This window comes from Sphaerodactylus townsendi, linkage group LG11, assembly GCF_021028975.2.
Source record: "Sphaerodactylus townsendi isolate TG3544 linkage group LG11, MPM_Stown_v2.3, whole genome shotgun sequence".
NCBI lineage: Eukaryota > Metazoa > Chordata > Lepidosauria > Squamata > Sphaerodactylidae > Sphaerodactylus > Sphaerodactylus townsendi.
The window spans coordinates 50801113-50824073 of NC_059435.1; the positions used below are offsets into that span (position 1 = coordinate 50801113).

The 22961-nt window shown below is 41.8% G+C and overlaps 1 protein-coding gene and 1 long non-coding RNA gene across 2 annotated transcripts in view; one reads left to right on the plus strand and one right to left on the minus strand.

Annotated features, from left to right (window-relative positions):
- Positions 1–2687: 2687 nt before the first annotated feature.
- LOC125441074 lies at positions 2688–8751 on the minus strand. The gene is made up of 2 exons (XR_007245786.1): positions 8275–8751; positions 2688–3149 (listed from the first exon to the last, which is right to left on the minus strand). It is a non-coding gene; the product is annotated as an uncharacterized LOC125441074 (long non-coding RNA).
- Positions 8531–22961, plus strand: part of CALCR (calcitonin receptor) — a 156579-nt gene continuing 142148 nt past the window's right edge. The window contains exon 1 of the mRNA XM_048511374.1: positions 8531–9043. The gene's annotated coding sequence lies outside the window, so the exon portion shown is untranslated. The remainder of the gene's footprint in view (positions 9044–22961) is intronic.

Sequence of the window (22961 nt, forward strand, 5' to 3'; positions counted from 1 at the left end):
GCTTTTGCTGGACTGTACCAGGTTAGACTGCAACTGTCAAATGTGTTTGCATGTTCTCACTTTAAAAAAAAAAGGCAAACTTAGAAATTTAAGCCAGTATCCTCCTTCCTGTCATGCAAGTTTTGTTGGTATATAGGGAGATTTTTTTTTAACGAGGGCACATTCCAACATGCAACTCTGCATTTGCTGTGTGAAGGACAGTCCAGAAAAGCCATGAACAGTGCCATCCTGAGCAAAGTTATCCCTTCTCAATCCATTGAATTCAATGGACTCAGAAGGGTGTAACTTCATTTAGGGTGGCACCAGAAATGCAGGACTGTCCTTATCTGGTGTAGTGCAGTGGTTAAGAGAAGTGGACTCTAGGTTTGATTCCCCACTCCTCCTCATGGGCAGCAAACTCCTATTTGGTGAACTGGGTTTGTTTTTGTTGCTCTACCTCAAGAAGTCATCGGGGTGACCTTGACTAGTAACATTTCTCTCAGAACTCTCTCAGTCCCGCCTACCTCACTTTTTTTCCTTTTGATAATTAGAAGCCCAACTAGAAGGGCACAAGACTCTTTGTGGAGTGAGCAGTTTAAAATAATATGTAATATCGTGTCTGGCATCTCAAAGCCACAGGGACATAGTCTCTCCTGGAATGGAACATGATGAAATCTTCCTGTCGTCACAGTGGAGGGGAAGGCATTCAGCCTCACTAGAGATAATGGTCTTTGTTGAATCAGACTGGCTAGTGAAGTTAGATACTTTGCTCTTGTTCCATACTGTAGCATTTAGGACACACAAAACTGGTGCTGCAGTAATAATAAAGAGATTCAATGAACAGGAAGACAACAAAATAAACAAGAAGAATAGCTGAAAGTGAAAGACATTATACAACCAGGTTTTTTTAAAAAATAGATGAGGTATCTTTATTGGTCCCCTTCTACATGTTCATGAGTGTTATAAGGTGCTAGATGTCTGTCCAGGTTCTGGGATAACTATTAGTGGACAGATTTCATCTTGCTTGTTTTGCAGAACCCATTTTGACTCTGGTATACTACTGTGACATTGTAATGAAAGGACGATTAAAGATGCCTTTGTCCCAGTTATTTCAAACCTGAACTCTTCCTTCAGAATATCCAAGGCATTTTCATTGAAATCTTGCAGTATGTAGATACCTACATTTTATCTAGTTATTGCTCATGTGTTTTTGTTTAAAGTGAAATTAAAAGAATGCTCCTTTTTAAAAAAAATGTAATTGCTTAACAGCCCATTCTTAATTTGATACATGACAAATGTAATTAAGATATTATTTATTATTAAGATATTATCTGTGGTTATTATCATGGTTTAGATGACACTGCATTTCCTTAGCACTATCAGTGTGTGCGTAGAAGGGTAGAATAGCCCTGAAAGTGGAGTTTTCAGATTATGAATATGCTGATATCTTCATTGTATTACTGGAAATGAATGTTTCTCCTCACAATAGGCTTAAAGTATTCAGGAGCAGTCATTCTTCATGCATGGTTATTCCTTCAGGCACAGATATGCCATTAGGCTCACACAGCTTGATAAGAGCCACTATAAAAGCAAGAGATAAATCAAATAAACACATCCTGCCATTAATCTAGACTAACAAATGTTTCTGCTTTTTGAATTTCACTTTTCAGAGAATCTCAAAGCTCCACATCAAAAGGATCAGAGGGGTCCATTTTAAAATACAATAGCATGCATGTTTTGCCAATCACCTTAGTGTTCAAAAACTTGTCTTCGGGGGTCTGTGAAATATATTTGAAAGGTGTATTTCAAAGCAACAAGAAGTGGTTCAAACATAAACGATTACAGGACGTCCTCCATTATATAATTCAATCGAGAAGAGGTCTTTTTGAATAATATAGGGGGCTAAGGATGAAATTTGGAGCAAATTTTAAAGCCACAATTAATTGAGACTTGTCTCTTTCTCACTGTATTTACTAGGAAGTAAATTCTATTAAGCTCATTAGGGCTTACCTCCAAACAAATTATTTTGGGCCAGAGATGTTAAGTATGCAAACAGCATTATAACATATAAGATATGCCTTGGCTGGAAGTTCTCACAATTCCTCACAGCCAAACCAGTCTGACCCACACTATCTTGGTTACCAGTGTAACTGAGGTAAAACAGATAAACAAGAGTCCAACTTCTTAGGTCAACTGAACTTATAATTGAAGGAAATGGGCTGATTTTAATATTTCTTTTTAGGCATAAATTATCCTTCAGTAGAAACCCACTGTAAATTCCACAATTTTATGCTTTTCACCATTTAAAAAAAATATAAGAGTTCAGCGCAGCTAACTGTAGGACAATAGATGGTAACTTTTATTTATGTACCACTTTGAACAGTTTGGATATATTTTCTTAGTTATCCATGCAACAGCCCTTAAGGTCAGCTGGGATTATTAAACCACCTTAGGGCAAATAATGGACTGAGAATAAAAAAAATAATTGATTGGCATGAGGCCAAGTTCATGGCTGAGAAGATATCTGAATCCCCTTAGCAAACACTGTTTGCCTCTTTTGCCACAAACTGAAGGACAAAGGGGGCAATCCTAGGCAGGTCAGCTCAGAAATAAGTCTCATTTTTCCCCCACGGGCTTAATCCAAGGAAGGTTGTTTTAGAATTGCAGTCAAAAGAATATGAAAAATATGAATAAAACAACAAAACAAATCAGAAATGCATGATCAATCTTGTTTTCTTCAGTGGTCATAAAATATAAACAATATACCACAATAAAACATTAGTAGGATACATAAAGTATGTACTGTTACAATATGCAAACTTAAACAAATGAAGAAATTTTTAAAAAGTTTTACCAGCTAAATACACTTCTCTAAAATGTGATTCTGAACAGAATTATTATCTTTCAACTGTATTGAAGTCAATGGATGTAACTCTGCTCTGTTACAGTACTAAGAATGATATTTGGATATTTTTCTTGAGTTGTTAGAAATGGCTTCATCTTAACTTCCTGTTTTCTTGAGTTGTTAGAAATGGCTTCTTCTTAACTTCCTCTTTTCATAGTCCTTTTCTAAAATTTTGCCCTCTATACTCCTTTCTTCCAGAATGTTCCTTTTCCTCCTTCTGTCTCTAGCAATTTTCTTTACACCTTAAGGAGACCTGTTTCAAATTCTGCAAAAGAAGATGGTGTGAAATTAATTAAAGACAACACAAATGTTCCAATGATGTCTCAGAGACCGTGGTGAAATAGCTTGGTTCCCATTTCAAAGAAGGTGAAGGAAGCATGGATTCCTACCCTTCATTAATTTTTAGAGCTTTTGCATGACTTCCCACCTGACCAAAAGGGATCACCTTTCTGGAGTTGCTCCTAATAGCAAAGACTGGCCATAGCTCAATAGTAGAGCATGCATGACGACAATCTCAGGATCAATTCATGTTATTGCCAGGACTTTTTTTTCCTAAAAAAAAAAGATCTAGGTAGCAGTATTGTGAAAAATTACTATATAAGGTTCTGAAGGCCCTGACCTGGATAGCCCAGGCTAGCCTAATCTCATCAGATTTCCTGGCTAGTACTTGGATGGATGATCATCTAGGAATGCCAGGGTCACTATGCAGAAGAAAACATTGGCAGACCTCCTCTGTTAAGTCTCTTTCCTTGAAAACCATACTGGGTTGCCAAAAGTCAGCACTTTAGATGTACAAGGTTCTAGAGAATACTGCCAGTTGGACTACATAGTGCTAATGGCTTATCTGCAAGGGGGACAGGGGGGTGTCAAATGACCCCAGGTACAATGGCTGCGGTGCTCGTCTGAGCCACCCCAAGCCCTGCCCCTGAGCATGGGGGGGCCACAGGGATGCCTGCGACAGGTGTCATCCCCAGGTGCCATTTCCCCTCGATACGCCTCTGCACAGCACTAAATAAAATGGCTGGCTCATACAGGGCAATTTGTATGAACATCACCAATATGCCTGTTTGATTATATGAACCAGGATTAAGTGCCAATGATTTCAAGAGAAAGGATTTAGATTTTAGGCAGTCGTGTTAGTCATTGGAAACTTCTCCCTTTCTGGATCACTTCAGTAGAAATCAAGTCACTCACATCTAAAAAGAGTCACCCCCACCCCCACCCCCACCCACCCCCCCGGTTTTAATGTAAGCCATATATTTAACATGCACAAAATAGCAAAACTCAGCAATAGACAAAGAGATATTATTCTCAACTTCTAAGCTATCTTAACAAAAACCATGTTTCATCTGTGGTTTTACTAATCTCCAAATGTTAAATCTGTGTGCTAATCAAAGTGGCTGGATTTTTCCAATAAGTATAAATGTCAGATTAATCCAACTTCCCGTAATCTGGAAGAATTTAATGCATCTGGCTCTGACTTCTAAGAGACAGTCCAATGCTTGAACAGAAAAGATATTTTAGCCTGGAACAGAGGCATATTGGCGGAGGTGTATGGTGAAGCTTCCAGGGTTCTCGCACTGCTGTACTTAAAATAAAAATTCTTGATTTCTCAGAACTATAATTCCATTTCCCCTTTGCCAGTACTTTTTTTTTGGAGAAGAAATGTTCACAAGAGAAAGTGATTGAGTTTTGATTGAGCTTATATGTTATGATAGCAGTCAGGAACATCAATAACTCCTAACATGTTTGGGATAGAAAACTCAATCACTTTCATATGAAAGGGACAGGTAAATTATGCACAATAAATGTATTCTATCAGGTAACTGATGCAAAAGTTTTCACAAAGTTTCTTATAAAACTCCTCAGTCATGTAACTAAGTCACATATCTCTGAAACAAGTCTACAAATGAAAGCGTTCCTCCTTTTTTCTTATCCCAACCTCCCAGAAAGCAGTGCCGCAAACACTGCTTTTCACAAAATGGCAGTTGTACTGGGAAGATCTGTAATACAGGAACAGTCACAATATATATTTTAAACACTAACCCGGTGCATTTTACATAAATGATTTTAAGAATTTAAACAAGGCTTGCACATTCTGTTCTCTTTGTAAATAGATAACAGATGAAGGAGCCAGTTTAGAATTTATGGCTAGTGAGATCTGAACCAGGCATTTCTCAAACAGTGCAAAATCTTCGCCATTACTATGTGCATTGTGTTTATTCATCTCTACCAAGAAGAGAGGTGTTGCATTTCAAACCTCTTTGAGTTAATGGTAGCTCCCAAGTAGAATACTCTGCACATACTCAGATGTACTCTAAACTACTCCCTATTATATTATCAGCTAGATGATCCTGGCAACATGTGGAGCAGCCTCACAGCAATCAGAATTAAACCTTACAGCACAAAGATGAAAGGAAAGGTATAAAGTAACATAGGCCAAGACAGGTGTGGGGCACTACACTTCTGTGACAGAGATACAAAAGTCCCATGGAAAACAGAAATAGATCTCTTGGGCTTTTCTCTTGCCTCTCAGATATTCATTATTGTTTTTTTCTTATTTCAATACATAATTTTGTGAATGTGATATCACCAAATATATTAATAACAATTCTGAATTATACCTCTTAAGAGCAGTCATATTGGGCCATGTCAGATTTTCCAGTTACTGGGTTTGATCCATCCACTTTTTTTGCTTAGTATTACTCTATTGTATTGCTATATTACACCCTACCCCCACCTTCAACCCACATAACAATTGCCATGTAGTTTCATGTTCCCCAGCATAGTATTTTTGGGTGATCAAAGGGGACCTCTCCTCCACATTTCACTGCTCAAAATGTTGGCTGGATCTTATCCACTATTCCAGTTTAGAGTGACTATAAATGTAAGTATCAATGTCATCTGTAAAAAGAGGCTCATTTCTGACTTATTTATTGAGTAGAGCTGCTCAGGCAGGCTTGCTCCCCTACAGATTCCTTTCATCCTGTCAAAATCAGGAAATCACTGAGATCCTGCTAGTAATATGGAGAGGAGGGGACCGCACACAAGAATTGTTTGCATGGCTCATTTCCCCAGGTGATAAAAATGTCATGCAACATCTTTACAGCACCAGTTTTCTCTGGACAAGAGAATTCTGGAGAAGTGTAGCTGATGAAATATCTACTGAATTTCAAATGTACAGTTTGAATAGGCAAAAGAAGGAGCCTCGGACTCAGTACTCAGTAAATAAACAAACAAACAAACAAACAAATAAATACTAGAACATGTGCTCAGCTTGTAGAAGGTTCCGGGTTCAAACATAACATCCGTGGTTAAAGTCTCTTGGATACCAGATGTTGGGGAAATTTTTCTTTCTGTCTGAGGCTCAGAACAGCTGCTTGCCAGTCAAAATAAATAGTACTGAGCCAGATAAATCAATGGTTTGGCTCAGCATAAGGCAGCTTCATCTGCTCAGACAGACACAAAGATAAGTAGCAAGAGTAGCGTTGCCAAGTTCCAGGTGGGGACAGGAAATCTCCTGGAATTACAACTCATTTCCATACTACAGAGATCAGGGTTTTGTTTTGTTTTCTTGAGGAAACAGCAGCTTTGGAAGATTGACTCTATAAAATTATATCTTGCTAAGGTCCCTCTGCTCCCCATAGTCTACCCCCAAATCTCCAGGAATTGCTCAAACTGGAGTTGGAAACCTTGACTGAGAATCTAGAATGTTGATCCCTCCAAAGCAACGCAAAACACTGCATTCCTTTCAGCGAGGAAACAGTCTTCTTTTTTGCACTCAAAGCATGCTGTCACCCTAGGAGCTAAGTCTAAGCAGCACTCCTCAGAAGACTCATTCTGATTAATGGGCTCCCTCCCAGAAAGGGTTCTGAGGGCCACAGCCTTGCTTGCCTTTTCGAAACTTCTCATTTGCACCAGCAGAACTAACTCCGGCTATTAGATTGAGGCATACGAAACTTAATGAAAGGCATCATTTTTCTCCTAAAGTGCGGAGGTGCCCATGCCAGCGTGATGTAGTAGTTAAGAGCAGGTGCAGTCTAATTTGGAGGACCCGGTTTGATTCCCCGCTCTGCCACTTGAGCTGTGGAAGCTTATCTGGTGAACCAGATTTGCTTGTGCACTCCAACACATGCCAGCTGGGTGACCTTGGGCTAGTCACAGTTCTGTGAAGCTCTCTCAGCCCCACCCACTTCACATGGTGTTTGTTGGGGGGGGGGAGGGAAAGGAGATTGTAACCCCCTTTGAGTCTCCTTACAGGAGTCTCCTTACAGGAGAGAAAGGGGGGATGATAAAACTCCAAACTCTTCTACTCTTCTTCTTCCATCTCTCCTTGTTCTTACAAAGGCACCCCTGTATTCCAAAGCCACAACATGCAGCCGATACTTCTCACACTGATCAATTCCATTGTATAAAAAAAGAAAAGCTGGTTTTTATACCCCACTTTTCTCTACCTTTAAGGAGTCTCAAAACAGTTTACAATTCCCTTGCCTTGCCTTCCAACAATAGCCATCTTGTGAAGTGGGGCTGAGGGAGTTCTGAGAGAACAGTGACTAGTCCAAGGTCATCTGGCAGGCTTCATGAAGAGGGGTGGGGAATCAAACCCAGTTCTCCAGAACACCATGCTGGCTCTCCACCGCTATCCTCCACTGGTTCCCTGCACGGTGATCTCTTCAGTCCTGTTTTTCACACATTTCCACTTTTCGCCCTTCAAAACCTCTCCTACTCATAACTTTGGTTATGGCCTTTTGAGCGAGAGAAAGGAAGACTGTTGTATTGGGGCAGGCCCCCATTAAAGCAGCCAGGTTGGTATGGAACATGTTCTCTCTACTGGGGCAAAACCCAAACAATTTCTGATTTAAAAAAACAAACAGGAAGGACTTTATGTAATTCTCTCCCAGGATGGATCCTACCAGCCTCACAAACATTGGAGCGCCACCATCTGCCCTGTTGGCGAAAAGCCTGCCGCAACACCTGGTTGGATATTATATACCAGTCATTCATGACTGGGTTAGTTTGTGCCACACAGGGAAATCCAGGAGCAAATGATTGCAATTGCTCAACCAATAAGATGGAAATGCAGGTAGAGTTGCTAAATAACGTGCGTTTAAGGCAGAGCCTGCATCCTGGAGTTTTTTCCAGGAGGACATGAACTGGAGTCCCATCAGCCCCTGCCAATTGACCATGCTGGCAGAGGCTGATGGGAATTGTAGTTCATGAACATCTGGAGAGCCACAGGTTGCAGACCCCTGGCCTAAGGGGAGGGGGTATTAGCAGGACCTGCATTTCATAGGGAACCAACCGCCCCCCTTCCCTCAATGTCTGCAGCGCTCGGTCATTGCAAAACAAAGTAGCCCCTAATGAAATGTACATCCATCTGTAGACATTACCTCTGGGAAGCGACAAAGGACTGTAGCACACGCCTCTCATGTAGCTTCACCCTAGCCTTCTCGTAAAACAGCCTTTCTAAACCGGAATGCAAGCCCTCGCTCCCTACGGAGACCGAGCGCAGCTTCTGATGTGAGGAAGCAGGCGCACTCTGCACATGCTCAGAGACGCTCTCCTCGTTTCTCACTCCTCCCATCGCGGGGTCGTTTTCGGGTCACGTTGCAGGAGCGCTTTCTTGAGAGCTGGGCGTTTGCTCATCCTCCCAGCCGGCCGGCAGCTCCACTCCCTTCCCCGCCCCGTCGCTGCTGCCCCCGTGACGCCCCCTTATCCCCGCTTCCTGGGCCACTCCGCGACGCTTGCCTGCAACCGAGCACGCGGCTCCTTTAAAGCCGGGGCTGAGCCTCCAATTCGGGCTGCTGCCGCTGCCTCCTTCGCCAGCCGGGACTCGGGCCGCTCTCAGCCACCTTCCGCGCCTCCTCGCTGCTTGCACTGACTCGGGGGTGCAAAGAGAGGCGGACGGGCGCTGGCTGGTCCCAACTGCACGAGCCAAGCCCCCCGCTGTGAGCGCCGCTGTCGGGGATGGCTGGGCTCTAGCGCTGCAGGCTTTAGGGCTGGGCAGCGGCACAGGACCCTTGCGAAGCTGCGGCTGCTTCCCTTTGGGATCTGGAAGGGCCAACCCCGCCGATGGTCCCTTCCTCGACATTTTAAGTAGTTGAGGGGTTCGTCTACTGCTGTGGGAGGCGGAGAAGACCCTTTCCACTCTAATTCCAGGCAAGTTTGAGACTTCTTTGTATGGGGGTTTGGGGGGAGAATAACAATCCTCCCGAAAGAGGAAGGGGTCCCGTCGGAAGTCTTTCACTTCGAGGTGCTGCCTTAGTCTTCCCGACTGTGAAAGGGCTCTTCGGGATGAGCCGTACTTTGTTCCTTGGAGAAGGAGGCGAGGTGTCACGGAGAGGCGGCTGGAGAGAAGAATGTGTCGCTCAGTCACTAGCTGTTTCTAAGCCTGGGGTGGGAAATTTCAAGGGGAGCTGATTTTGCACTTGGGTTACCCCCTGCTGGGCTTGGACGACCCCTCCCGCCTGTTTTCTGACCTGGGGGGGGGGGATTCCTTGTCCAAAGGAGTGGGAATATGAGAAAACCCATACCTTGTTGTCCTTAGCATCTGGTCTTCATGACCTCTCCCTGGAGTCTAACTTGGGTGAGGATTTCCCTGTGTTTATGTTACTCCGATCCTTCTCCGGGGATCATCTGTGGACTCCCTGACATGTGTCATGTTGCAAGCACCTGGATTTTTCTGCAGTGCTCGAGAGGGAGCTGAAACCACAGTCTCCCAACACAGCTGCTAGCCTTACACTGCTGGAAGGTTGCTGGACATGCTTTGAACCAGCCGCTTGTGTTGCCCTAAAATTTGACACATGAGAAAGAGTTGCTCTGTCAAGAGGGATGTCTCAGGAAGGCAGCGGTTGTGGGGAATTTAGTAACTTAGGCAATGGGATTGGGAAGCCAGCAATTTTACTGTGGCTTTTCTGACACAAATGCAAACTGAGTTAGATGTGCCAGCAATCTCCATCCCTGAAGCACAGGGGCATTTAACTGGCATTGGACAGACTCTGTGGCTTAGTTTTACGTCTAGGATGATGATTCTCGAATTGCATTCATGCCACTTAGGAAGCATTATAAATGTTTTGCAAACAGGAAATGTCAGTTTCAGAATGACACCTTTTCGTGGGTCTGGATGGTTCTGTATGGCAAATAGATTGGGCATCTGTTTTTCACTGCATACTCAAATGCAAAGCAAGTATTTTTGTGATCCTGGATTTCTGTGGTTATTGGCCCTTCTTCCTTAATGGGTTTTAGGGGGTTTCTTAATAAGAGTGTATATTTGTTACTTTAGAAAAGGTGAGAATTGTTCAAGGAGCTTTTTTCCTTTCTGTATGGATCAGTTTATGGATAAAGAGAAAACGAATGGCCAAATATCTAAATCAGAAAATAATCCTAAGTAGGTCTATTCAGAGTTCTGTTTATCTGTTTGATGGTGGTTAATTCAACAGAAGTGCTTTTAGGATTGCATGATTAGAGACCAGCCCTGGGAAGATCTACTTGGAATCCTGGTGAAATCTCTCAGTAGGTCTTCCTGACTTTAAAATTCCACCGTCAGGCTAAACTAGGTTCACAAGGCAACTTACAGTGAAAGTAATTATACCAGAGAATTGCTCTGTTGCACAGAGGTTTTTTAGAACGTCACATTTATCTCTATATGGCTGCTGCTATTTCTGTGTATTTGTGTGCTGGCTGTCACTCACTTTTGTTAACAGGACCAGGGTCCCCAATTCTGTTAGCAGAAATATTTGCCTCCATTAGGTGAACCAAGTAAATAGGATCGGGGTGAGCTTAGCCATTTAATTTGTCTTGATATATTGGTGGTTCCTGCCCCCACCTTTGCAGAAAAAGGACCCAATTAAGTGTCTTTGTGTGCTTAGATGTGATGTGAATGCATGTATTTAAGCAACTGGCAGAACTGAGCTGCTAGTTCAACATGGATACATTTGCAGAAATGCATTCCTCCTGTGAGCTTTCATAGCTAATAAATAGAAAGATTTCATTTACTGCTAAGACTGGTTTTAATACAGCGGATCAGAACTGGAATGAAATGCAAAGGGGTTTTCTCACACTTGACTATTTTCTGATGCCTGATAACTTTGGCAAAGCTAATCTCTGTGGCATTAACTTGAGGCTTCCAGTTAATGAGTGAATATAACCCTGGAATTTCGTGGCCCAGAAATGAATTCTTAAATAGCATAACTATTTTTAGAACACGTTCTATGAAAATGTACTGAATGAATGGTACTTGTTACCATTCTCAGATGTGGGGTGTATGTGTATATGTTTGGAATCAGCAAAGTCTGAATATGATCTGTTCTGGAATTTACAGCACCTCTTGTTCTCCTTTTTCGCACCACATCTTGAATTTTATAATGATGCAAAATTAATGAACTATTCCATTCTAGAGAAGAAAGAGGAAAGGTAAAGTGGTTCATTGGGATCTACCATTGCTCTTTGTCTTTTGAGGGAACATCCACTCCAAGAAACTTTTTCCATTTTGATTCCCTTATTATTGACAGGGAACAGGATTCTGAAATTCACAACAGCTTTAGAATAATAAAGGTTGATTTTTTGAACTGATGTGTTGTGCTATTGCCATTATTATATTTCTGCGTAATTAACATTTGACAGATGCAGCTGGAGAGACACTATAAAAGAGATAGTCTTGTGAAGAAGAATCTATTACGTTAACTGGACAGGAGATAAAGGAAGACAGGAAATTAAATAAGCATGCATGGTAGAATACCTAGGTTAGAAACCTCTTCTTATTCATTGTTAAATACACTATATGTGAACTACCTTTAAACAAAGTTGTTCTCTTTGTATTTTAGAACTGAAACGTAAATGTTTGAAAAGTATATGTATATTGTTAGCGCACTAACCAAAAATGTTGTGTGTGTGATATATTTCTGTGTGAAGAGCTGTATCCTTGTTTGCTTGGAAGATTTGGTGTTTCTGTCAAAAAGCTCTCATGACCGTGTATTAAAATGTAGAACAAATCTATAACAAAGAAGCTTTGACAATAAAAATGGTGGGCTACAGTACAAACTAATAATATAAAAAGCATAGATTTTTTTTTTAAAAAAAGTAATTTGTATATAAATGCTTGTGCACTGGCAGGCTTCCCTGGGAATATTCTGAAGTAAAATTCCAAGTCCAGCATTCCCAAAAAGTCCAGCATTCCCAAAAGCAAAACTAACTTTCTTCACATGAGTATGTTCTGCGAGGTAAATAGCAACTAGTTTTAGGATTTTTTTTAAAAAAAAATCCAGGTTCTAAAATATGTTGGGAGTAGGTTTCGAAAGCAGAGTCTAAAGACACAGAAAGAACATTTCAGTCTTGGAGAACTGGGGTAAAGCAGAGTCGATCAAAGAAGAATAGGAGACTGTGGGGAAGAACTCTCTAAGGTACTATACTGCTTGAGTATAACTTTCTTATTGCTACCCACATGATTTCAGGATTTTCCCTGCAAATATAAGAGTTAGAAAGCCCAGATACATGTGGATTTTGTAGAACTGTCTAAATTCCACACTCAAGAGCATAATTTGCTTCGTGGCAAGATTGTGGCTGTGTAGATATTTTGGCTGTATTAGTTCTGTCTGATTGTGGCCATACTAGATAGTTAAGCAACTGATAGTAGGTGTTTTCACACTTTTAGACCTTATTTGTCACAGAAAAGTGTAGTTTAATACTGTGCTGTGTTCCTTTGCTTGTTTTGTATTTATATATTTATAGCCTGTTTTTCCCCCTGTCATGGGGGCCCAAAGCAGCTTACAGTATTGTTCTCATCTCCTCCATTTCATCCTCACGACAACAGTCCTGTTAGGCTGAGAGAGAATAACTGGTCCAGAATCACCAAGTGAGTCCTGTGGTAGGGATGAACCTGGCTTTCTCAGAGCCCGTCTGATACTCTAGCCTCTATACCAGTGGTGGCGAACCTTTGGCACTCCAGATGTTATGGACTACAATTCCCATCAGCCCCTGCCAGCATGGCCAATTGGCCATGCTGGCAGGGGCTGATGGGAATTGTAGTCCATAACATCTGGAGTGCCAAAGGTTCGCCATCACGGCTCTATACTATAAGAACTTCTATATGATTATAACCACATAATGAAAACATTTTAAGCAACCTTCATGAGCCCTTCGGGTGAGGGCGGTATAAAAGTAGAATAATAAATAAATAAATAAATAAAAATAAAATAATGCCCCAAGCCCATTGCCCATGGCAGATGGCTTTCGCTAGCTTATACTAAGGTTACTAAAATAATTATTTCTAAGCCTATATAACAAGATCACAATAAATAAAGTTCCAGAGCATACAGGATGTCTGTGTTTTAAAAATGCTTCTTTGCGTGTGGGCAGCCAGAACAAAGTAACAGTTAGGAAAGGGACTGTTTTGAAGAAGGAATGATTTAAGTTGATTTTTTAAATGAAATAACTTCCCTCAAAACATTGACAGATAATTTTCCTGCCAGATGCTTATGGAAAACAGGAGAGAGGCAGAATCATGCACTTAAACTGGTGGTACTTAAAGTCTCCGGTCCCTTTGAATGTAATCCCTCTGTGCCTCAGCCATCATCTGTATTTGAACCAGGCGAATAACAGTGCCTTCTCCACCCCCATCTCCCAAGGATTTGCAGAACTTTAAAAAAGATGGACATGTTAACAGTTTTTCTTACTATGTAGATGTAAGTTATGGTAAAATCTGTGCCGTTACATTTCTACCCTCCATGCAGGTTTTGAAGGCACAGGATGCTGTCAGAAAAGGAAGAATTATTATGATCTAGCCCAAACTATGAAAATAAGTAAAAGAGAGAACATTGATGCTATGGATGTATCTTTGGGCCTTTCATGTGTCTGAGAGCTGAACAAAGGATAAGTAGTGAGGAGTACTTTAGTAGCAACTTGTTTATGACTACAGCATGTGGAGTGGCATGCTCTTTACTCCTTCCTTACCACTTCACTTTCTTAAATGTTAAATTTTAAAATAGAGAGTTGAGATCTGCAGCATCAAAGTTATGCAGAGGGATCATAGAACTGACTCACACCAAAGGCACCTTGCTGATGATGGATATGTACTTAATAACTTTAATAAAAGTATACCTAGTGATGCTATGACTCGCACCAATAACATGCAAATATTGAATTCCTTGACTTGTAATACCCCACTTCCTGTCCCTTGAGTTAATCTCCCAGTCTCAAATTGCTGTTCAGGGCTGAATTCCCCGCTCCTCTACATGAGTGGCAGACTCTATACTGGTGAACTAGGCTTGTTTCCCTACTATACATGAAGCCTGCTGGGTCATCTTGGGCTAGTCTCAGTTTTCTCAGAAATCTCTCAGCCCTACCAACCTTACAGGTGTCTGTTGTGGGGAGAAGAAGGAAAGGAGTTTATAAGCCACTTTGAGACTCCTTACAGTTGAGAAAAGTGGTATATAACTCCAGACTTTTCTTCTTCTCTTTTATATCAGTGTGATTGGTAGCGTCCATTAACAGCCACTGTGCTAGGCAGCCTGCAGGTAGTCACTGTTGTTGCATGCTCAAAATGTACTGTATTGCAGACCATGTGCCGCAGGATTTTATTAGAAGTTACATTATACAGCCACTTGGTTGAAGCTAGCCAGGTCTGGATCTTGTTAGTATCTGGAACTCAAGTATTCCTAAATTTCATGGCAAAAGAAAGGTGGTATCAATCAAAATATAAGTGATTTCAGATTTATGTGCAGCTTTAAAAAATCTGTATGGTTTCTGGAGACATTCACGAGTTATCATTAAAGTGGGCAGCTGACTGGCACTTGCTGTTGATTCTTTCTCAGACTTACTGGCTTGCTGCCACTTCTGCCTAGGGTTTCTAACCTCAAGGTGTGGTCTGGAGTTCTTCCAGAAGAATACTTGATCTCTAGACTACTGAGATCATCTTCCTTGGAGGAAAGGACAGCCTGGAGTGCAGATTCTATGTTATACCATGGAGTCTAAGAGAAAGGGAAGCCCTAACGGTGAGTCACATCCCTGCTGAGTTCTCTCCCCATTCCAAATTCCACTTTCCCAAGGTTCTTCCCCAACTCTTCGGGAATTTCTGAAGCCAAAGTTGGCTGCCCTACTTATACTTGGAAGTCAGAGCTAAGCCAACATCATTTTAAAGTTCTCCTAGGACATTATCAATAATAGAACAAGTTGGCATGACCCATAATGTGCACATAATATTCCTTGGTTGTCTAGGCAATATAATGCTGTCCAATCATAGTTCTGTAGTGACAGTGTGAGATTATGCAGTTTTGCAATCCAATTTAGAACTCTTGCTGTTAAAAAAATGAGCCCTTTTTTGAGAATTTCGTTGTCAGGCAAAGCCATAGCAAGATCCGGTGTGTGTGTGTGTGTTCTAAAATACCTTACCAGTTGTGTCTTGGTATCATAGACAGGCTGTCTCTAAGATTGATGGTCAATCGTAATTCATGGACTTGATATTAAGAGGGGTTTTGCCTGACACATACTTTTCCTTCCCAATTCAGGTAAGTATAGCAGTAGCCAATGCCTTTCCTGAAGGCTCAACCACTCGCTCTGGATAAAAACAGCACACCACACCTGTCCTTGACATCACAAAGAAGTTCCAAATGCCTCACACCTAGATTTAATCAGCAATCCAGCTTGATCACCTGAATCCTTTCTCCCAAACATTAATTTAATCTTAAATTTTATGTCCAGGTATTAAAGAACTATCAGTCTTCTGGGGTTCCTTTCTTTTAACATTTCAGGCTTAGTCTGATTTAGAATGCCCCTGGTCCTAATATCATCAAACTAGTCCTAAACTAATGAGGAGTTGGGTGCTCCCAATGAAGCCTTTTTCGATAGCATTGTCCCTGCCTGGGACCAGAATTCTGCTTTGTTTCTTATCATTTTCCTGTGGCTGGCATCTTCAGAGGTGTATCACAGAAAAAAAGTCTGTTACATGCTGCAATGTGTAACAGTCTTTTTCTCTGTGATACACCTCTGAAGATGCCAGCCACAGATGCAGGCGAAACGTTAGGAACAAGATCTACCAAACCACAGCCACACAGCCCGGAAAACCCACCACAACCAGAGCAGAGGATTATTCATTCATTACCAGTTGTGCCAGTCTAAAGCTATACTTTTGTTTTGAATGTAAAAGCAATTTCACACAGTGTTTTAGGTCTGTACAAATGTAAATATGCTTGCAATAATTAATGGAAAAGAATATTCTGTGTTACAGTATTCAAGGTGTTATAGATAATGCACAGTCCCAATGCAACTGTTGTGATAGGCCACTCATTCTGTTAAAATTACTGCATGAATATGGTACATTAGGCTTTTACATTAGTGCTGTGATATATTAGTATTAATATATTAAAAAGAGGCACCAGTATATGAAAGCCAAGGCCAGCATCCAAAACTGGACTACAGTTTGTGGGCAGAACCTATTGTCATCCTTTGAATTTACATTACTATTTAATACCTAATGAAATTATGATTAACAGAGAACATTAAGCTTAATGGAGTGTAAAGCTGGCATTCCCCATTAATTCTAACCTTTCTAATTGTCCAAACAGAAAAATAAATTTATATTTCTTATCCAGCAGGTGTTTCATAGCATTCTGGGAGCGATGTATGACTAAACTCCATAAAAGGTGAAAAACACTAATCTCCCTGCCATAATTTGGCTGTGACATTTGATAAATTCCTCCTGCTATTGTACACAAAAAGACTGCCTAGATTTAATGCACATTTGACCATTTTAATTGTTATAATTTACTGAGACTGTGGTTCGCCAACTCCACCTGCTGATGTGTCATGGAGAGTGTCATTGTACTTTGCAGTAGTCAACAAGGGTGAGGATTCCTTGAGGAAGATCACACCAGAATAAGTTCAGCGAGTGGTGTGTCCAGACTATTACTGCATCCCTAAAAAAAAAGGATCAAAGCAACTAGGATTTTTAAAAGCAGTGCACCATATTAGATTATTCTATAACATGACATTCATTCATGCCTTGTTTACCCGACTAGCAATCCTTGTAAAATAATCTCTGAAATCACATTAGCCTCCACAATGTTCAAGGGGTGAACTGGAGGCTGGAGTGAGCTGAATCAACACCTCCTGGCAAGATCAAGATCTTTTGGTGTTGCCTGTCTTTCATCCTTCCTTTCATCATCCTTCCTGACAAATGGGTGGATCTTTTGAAGTAACAATGTTCAGTGTGCAAAGGAATTGAGAAGAAGACCTAACAGAGCAAAGGCAAGTAATCAGTTCTATAGGGCTGTAAGGTCAGAAAACCTTCTATCCTTTTGTGTCACCCCTTGTCTGTCCTTATACTGATAATCTCAAATGTGATTTCTTCCTACTTCTTGAAAGTTTCTTTCCCTTCTTCCCTAGCTAGCAAAGAAGTGGAAGGCTTTCCCTGTCTTTCCTGAAATTTAGTTCCAAAATAAACATTTAACTTTACCTTTAATCAATGAGTCTGCTGGTTCTCTGTGTAACTAGCTCTTTGCCAACATGGGCCCAGATTAAGCTATGCTGATTAAATGAAACTTTGCCCCAAGGCTCAGAAGAGCTAGTAGACAAAGACGAAGGAGCTAAGAGAGCTACTTCCTGTGGAGATAGGTATGGCTTCCACACTGAGGCATTAATAGACTTGAATTATGACACTTAGCATGTCAGGATGAAAGTGCTTTTACAAGAGAAGCTATGGCGCTTAATCTCATCAGACCCATGCAAGAGGACCTCCAAGCATCATGAGAGAGGAGAAATGACTAGGCCAGAGGTATTATAATTTCAGATGTCTCTGATGACTTGCTGATGAAAATAGTGAATCTCAAAACAGCCAAAGAAGTTTGGGTTGAATTTGATAAATCCTTGGTCCCTGAATTTCAGGCAGGCTCCATGCTTGCCTTGGCTCCTCCCCTTCCCTGGTTCTCACACTTTTCACTCCTTTCCTCCTCATTGTCTTTCTCTCTCCTGCTTGCTTCCCTACTGGGAAGTCTGATACTGCCAGGGTCTACTGCCTTAATTGTCGCTACACCAAGGCCCTCTTCGGCTGATGTGGCCCCAGTAGCTTGGGGAGGAGGCTGCTGCCATTTCCATGTGAGTTTGCCCCCCCACCCCAGAGATGACCAGAGAGGCTGATCCTGGACACTACTATTATCTTGGAATACAAATAGAAAGGGGATAAGATGGCAGTTACCTTAACAGAAAGCAGAAAAATCCCTGGACTTTTTGAATATGAAAGATCCTAACCAAGCCAGAACGCCTATGGAAACCAGATACTTGAATCAGAAAGGAACCAGTAAATTTACATCCTCCTGCCGGGCAGGACTCTGAGACCAGCCCAATCTTTGCTGGCCCTAGCCTGGGATAATTGCTCCCTGACTATCCCACCTCCTTGGATTGCTGCAGTTTGCAGGTAAGTGGCTTTGGGGGGGGGGGGCGATTCTGGGGTGCTTGGGGAAGTCCAGAGCCCTGGGTTCTGGACAAGAGAAGCAATTAGGAAGTTGCTGTACATAAGCACACTGACATGCCCTGTTAGGCAAAGTGACTGAGTCATCAAACACAAGAGGCTGAAATTCAGTCAAGAGATTTGCAAGATATCTATATGCCACTACTCATCTGAAACTAAAGTTGCCAACAAGTGAAAATCACAGGCTGGTGAAACACATGAATGCAGACTGGACAAGAGATACAAAAGATAGAAAGTCAACTAGTGGACACGTGTTCTTCTATGGAGCAGTCAGTTGTAGCAGCAGAAAAGCAAGAAAGTATAGCTGTATCATTGATGGAAGCCAAATATGTGTCTGCAGCTGAAACATGCAAGACAACTTAAATGGATACTGCAACTGAGGCAAGACTTGTTGGCAAGACATTCGGATAAATTAACCTAAACCAGGGGTAGGGAACCTTTAACACTCAAAGAGCCATTTGGACCTGTTTTCCACGGGAAAAGAAAACACTTGGAGCCGCAAATAATTTTTGACATTTAAAAGAAAGATAACACTATATATATAGGGGTTTTTTTACCTTTTACTCCGCTCATTCTGAGAAGCGCATGGATGCGCCCACCCTGCTGCCTGCAGGGTGGGCAAGGATGAAGCTGGCAGCTCGGCTCGTGGAGCCACAGTGCAAGGGCAGAAGAGCCGCATGCGGCTCTTGAGCCGCAGGTTCCCTACCCCTGACCTAAACCAACACAGCTTTTTGAAGACCACCAAGGATGCATAAAGCTTACACAGATGGTGAAGATAAGCTCCAGAACCAAGCACATGAATGTAAATTGGAAGAAATGTACAGAAGAAATTATTATAGATGCATTTACCAAGTCCTTACTTGGAAACAAGTTTGAAAATCTATGTAAGAAGATGAGTCTTGTGGACTTTGTTACTTCCCTTCTCAGGGTCTAGTGTGCAATGTCTAGCCTGTAGTGGGATTGAGAAGAAGACCCAGCAGGGGCACGCAAGTGGTCAGTTAGATAGGAGTGTAAAGTTAGAGACTCTTTCATTTTTTTGGTCAACTTCTGTCTCTCCTGAGACTGATAATCTCAGGTCTAATCTCCTCCTTCTGGGAAGTCTCCCTTCTTTCCTAGCTACAAGGGTGTATCTGTTAAAGATGGCACACAGAACAAGCATGGAGCTGTGCCCCCCCCCCCCACCTCCCCATGGAATTGGGAACACACACAGTTCAAGGCTGGGCTTGGATGGGTCTAGCTTTAAACTGCAGCCTCCTCCTCCAAAGCTTACAGTTTAAAGCTGGACCCAGCCAGATTGAACCCAGACTTGAACTACAGACTCTCCCCTGGTAAAATCCAGCTATATACTACTGACTCCACCGCCAAAGCTCTGCCTCCAACTTGATAAATATATCTATTTGTTTATTTTGATTTCTATACCTCAATTTTATGTTGGCCACAGTCAGTACTTGGGTGGGACCACTGAAGAAAAGTGGAGCTACTATGTGAAGGAAGGTAATGGCAAACCCCCTCTGATCCTCTTTTGCCTTGAATGCCTTTGTTGAGGTCTCCTTGAATTGGTTGTGACTCAATGGCACATTCTTATTTTTTCTTCTTCAATGGAGCCACAGTTGGCATGTCAGTTACGCGTGGCTCCCAAGACATTGAATATTACCAAATTAAACACTACTGTGATGGACTGCTGATGAAGAGGGTTTTTTTAAGTGCAGTTCTGTCAGGGGAAAGGAAACTAAGGTGTTAATGCTCCTGATTGGCTGGCTGGTACTTCAGCTGTTTATAAAAGGCCAAAGAGTGAGTGTTCATGAGGAGAGTGAGAGGAGAGTGGAACAGAGAGGGAGACGGTAGGAAGCTCTCAAAACTGAAAGAGAGCTTTACTTCTTCAGAGGCTGGATAGCCGGTTTTTGGATAGCCGGTTTTTGGTGAAGGACTGGGAAAGGCCAGGCTGTATGTAAAACCTGAGCCAAGATCCTGGGAAAACATCAGCACGGGAACAATACTTAAAACACACAGCGTACTTGTTTGGAGATCTCTGCAGAGAAAGCACCTAGATATGGAACAGTGAAGTCTCTGTGGGTGTGTGTTATTTAATTAACAGAGTCAGGAGTGGGTTTCCATGTGGAATACCCCAGAGCCTGCTCTGTAAAGCCCAGTATGCCTCTCTTTTAGAGAAAGGAGTTGGAGATTTAAGTATCTGTCAAGTTCTGTGAAGGAAGGATTTTCCCTGTGAAAGAAGTTTAGTAAAAAGAAGTTTCGTTAAAACTGAGTCAAAGAACTGTCTGGAACAACTAAAGCAACATATTCTTGCCAGAGAAAAAGAAAAGTTTAATTCTCTCTGTAATTTATTTTCTTGTAAATCTATAAATAAATGTTCCATCTTTGTTTGCTTGTCAATAAGCCTCAAGGAGTCAATTAAGTGTGCCCAATCCAGCCTGATGAGAGCAGTCAATTTTGGAGGGAAAAGTAAAAATCCCCGCACAGAGCTATCAATATACCCAAGAGGTGGCAGTTAGACTGAGGCTGACAGGATCTCCTGTAGAGCCTTAGGAGTGTGCCTGCACTGTCTGCGCCTAGCCCGCCTTTACAAGTGGTATTTTAGGGCAGAGAGACTTCTACAACTACATATTTTCATGTTTACAAATAACTCTTTAGTTGCTGAACTTTGCTTATGGGAATAAGTCATGCAGTGGAGGCACTGTGCAGTTGGTCTGAAAGGATCGAACACAATTTACATTAAAATAAGTCCCAGCTGAGCTGGCAAGGTTTTCCTCTCTGCAAGGACCGAGTTGAAGGCATTGTTTGGTAAGCATTTTAATGGCAGATGGTGATGATGATGACAATAATTATAGAATTGGCACAATGTAAAATGCAAAATGACATGCTGAGTCCAAAGGAGTGAGTCCTTGTGATTAGAATAGGAGGAGTGATGAGGTGGCAGCATTCTTGGAAGGGTTTCAAGCAGCAGAAAGCAAAGCAGAGGAGGTTGGTGCAGAGGAGAAATCCTGCCATCATACTCCAGTCTTTCATGATGGTTGACTGTTATGGCATGCTTCCCACAAAGCTATAGCATGCTGCCCACAAAGACAACATGGAAGATACTGTTGGTTAATTGTGCTTACCTTCTATTGGATTCTTGGAAATGAGACAATTTTCAGCTGTTTTGAACAGGTTTCAACTGGTTTCCTGTCTTCTTCTGGGCTGAATTGAGGGTTCTAGAACCCTTGTTGCCTGGGGCTTACATAGCTTGAAGACTTCTGCTTCCTTTTTGAATCTTCCGACTGCTATGTTTGGCAAGTTGGGCTTTGCTGTAAGTACGCTTGCTTTCAGAGGTACTATGCAATGTGATCCTTAGCATGTATTCTCAGAAGTAAGTTAGTCCCCTAGTATGCATGCTTAGATTGCAGCCACCATCTGCTGCTGGCAGCACAGCATTGCTTCTATCTCTAGAACTTCCTCCTCAATCAGGTGCAAAATTGTTCCTCCATGGTGGCCTGTTCCATAGACTGGAAGGCAAATATATTTGAGAGTTGATCTTGTCACTACTTGCAGACATATTTTAGTTATTATGCTGACTTTATTATTCTGGTGTATGTTTTATCTTTTGAATGTCTTAGCAGATTTGGTGAAGTGTATGGAAATATGTCACAAAATACCATTGCAGGAGTAAGAGTTTAGTCATTTTCCTCCACTTCTATCTACTGGGACTCTTCCCCTGCTTGCTCTACTTGCCGATTCTGTAGCTTGTTGCTCTTTCAATATTTAATGGTAGTTTAAATACTGAAGGAGCAGATATAGCTCCTGTTAAACGAGCTGCATCAATATTGAATGAAGCAACCAAAAATAATAATCTTTTGTTGGTAAGCTGTAGACAAAATTAGATTTATAAGAAATGGTCCAATTATTTTCTCTCCAACAGTCACCCAAAGTTGCTTACATTGTTCTCCTGTCTTCCATTGCATCCTCAAGACAACTTCCCTGTAGGTCTGGCTGAGAAGGTGCAATTGAATCCAAAGCTAGCTAGCAACCTTCCATGACTGAGTGGGCGTTCGAACCTGGATCTCATTGACCACTGCCCAGCATTCTAAATACATCACTCAGTCCCTGATAGATCAGGGGCAAACCCCTTTGTTTTGTTGGCTTCTTGTGGATTTCCCAGGCTGTGTGGCTGTGCTCTGTTTGTTTTAGCTTCTCACATTTTGCCTGAATCTATGGCTGGTATCTTCAGAGACATGTCATGGTAAGATGTGTTTCTCTCTGTGACCCAGTGTGGAGTGTTTTGTGTAGTTGGGTATTTCTTTTGTCTACCTCTGAGGTGGGAGGTGGAATGAGGTACATTTTTGTTTTGTCACAGAGGAGGTATTTTTACCCTCCCTGCTTGCATTTTCCTGGCTTCTGGAAAGTAAACCTTTGCGAAAATGTTTGGAAGATAATCCGTGCCAGGATACTCTTCAGATACTCTTAATTTCTGGCACTGCAAGTCACACCAGTATCCTGAAGCTGGTGGTCAATTTTGACACTCCCAGGTTTGTTTTCTGATTAATTATGTCTGCCACAAATAGAGTACCTAATATTTCATTGTAAATAGCAAAGGGGGAGTGGCAGTTTGTCACAGTAACCTGCACC